This window comes from Corylus avellana, chromosome ca5, assembly GCF_901000735.1.
Source record: "Corylus avellana chromosome ca5, CavTom2PMs-1.0".
Classification (NCBI taxonomy): Eukaryota; Viridiplantae; Streptophyta; class Magnoliopsida; order Fagales; family Betulaceae; genus Corylus; species Corylus avellana.
The window spans coordinates 13,267,819-13,270,044 of NC_081545.1; positions in this window are offsets into that span (position 1 = coordinate 13,267,819).

Genomic DNA, 2,226 nt, shown 5'->3' on the forward strand with positions numbered 1-2,226 from the left:
AGTAAAGTGTCACTTTTTAAATATTGGGGTTAAAAGTGCAAATAGATAGATAGTTCAGGGGGTAAAATATATTTTTTACTTATTATTATTATTCGTTTTTAACTGGTATCCTCAAATGTTTTGTTGAAAACATTTTTCAATGCTTGGTTTGCAATAGAAAAGTGATAATTACTATTCAAATATTTTTCGTAAAAAAAAAAAAAAAAAAAGTATTTTATAAAAAATATTTTAGAACGAAACAAATAGAGCCTAAATGAATATAATTTCAAACAATCTTAATTTATATTTTAAAACATAATGTTTAAAATATATTATAGATTTCACTTCTAAGTTATTTAAACGATTATAAATGTCAATTCTTAAGGGTTTGAATCCTTGTACAAGTTCAAGAACCATCAACTCTTGAAATTTGAAATTCTTTGCTGCCAAACAAACAAGAGGAAAAAGAAAATTTTGTTTGAAATTAACCACACCTGACTGGAACTTATTAATCGTGAAGAGGGAGACAAAAGCTTGCATCAACAAAATATAATTTTTTGTTATTTTCTCTATGTAACAGTTCCACGTGGGTTTTTATCAATTAGTTTTACGAGTCTCTAATTTTATAAATTAGATCCCTATACCATGAGATAATACGGAATATATATATATATATATATATATATATATATATATATTACGGAGTAATACTATAAGTCTTTCCTGTATCCCTCAAAAAATGATGTAGTTATTAAAATCACCATTAAGCTTGTGATAGATCATTATTAGGTTTTGATCAAATAGTGATTTTAATAACTACATCATTCTTGGAGGGATTCAAGAGGGAGACAAAAAAGACTTCTAAAATTACTCATTTTTACGAGTAACAGTCCCATGTGGTTTGGGTTTTTATCAATTAGTTTTACCGAATATATATATATATATATATATATATATATATATAGGGACAAAAAAACAAATGAGTGATCCCTTAAATTATTTACCCGTTAACTCAATTGGATGAATTGCCAAAAACCCCACCAAAATGGTTAAGGCCAGTTTTGGGGGAGTTATACATTTTTCTCAGATTATTTTTTAGTTTTAAGTTTAAGTTGTCTTTTTTTTTTTTTTTTTTTTTTTAAGTTTTAAGTTTAAATTAATATATTTATTGTTTTAGGAAAAAGTATAAAAAAAAGCCCCCCACACGAAGAAATTTGTAATTTAGGCCATCTACAAAGTTTGATTTTGCATTTAGCCATATTTTTTATACTGCAAAAGTAATTTGTAATTTAGGCTAATTACAATAACTAATTTTTTTATTTATTCTAATTTTTGTTTTTGTATTTATTTGCCCATTGGGTTTTATTTTTATTTTTATTTTATTTTTGTAATTTTAAAAGAATATGGGTATTATAGGAATAGAAAAATAAATGTGATAGTTTGATGAGCTACTTTAGTACTTTTTGAATATTGTGGGGTTCTATCCCAAACAACTGTTAATTTAGGGGGCTTTCTTTTATATATATTTTTTCTTTTTTATCAAGAGTAACACGTGTTTCCATTATGTTGGCATTGATGTGACATCTAACATAATTTGTTAAATGTTTTAAGGGAATTTGACTCGGGAGACTAAATTATTTTTTGGCATATCCCAGAAACCTTTGAGTTCACTTTCATAAGACATGGAGCAATTTGTAATTTAGGTTAACCACATTGTCTGATTTTGTATTTATCCCTATTTTTTAGACTGCACAAGCGATTTGTAATTTAGGGAAACTACAGTAACTATTTTTTTTATTTATCACAATTTTTTTTTTTTTTTTTTGTATTTATCCACCCCTAGTTTTTATTTTTTAAAATAATTTAGTTTTGTTTTTATTTTATTTTTGGTTTTAAGAGAAGGAGGTATGATACAACCACAACTTTGGCCCAACTCTTACACTAAATTTCTCTTTCTCTCTCTAGTTTAAGGCTCTCTCTCTCCTCTACGGGCAGTTTTCTTTTTTTAAAAAAAAAAAATTTAAGAGAAAAGTTGGGCCAAAATTAGGTTTAAGGTAGACCTTTATCATTTTCCTTAAGAAAATAAGAATATTTTAAGAATATAATCAAAAAGTAATTTTTTTGGCACACTTTGGTAATTGATATACCACTTTACCTCATTTTAAATTTCATTGGGCTAATTTTTTTTTTTTTTTTTTTTTTTTTTTTTCAAAACAAAAAAAATAATAACAAGATTAACCTTATCCC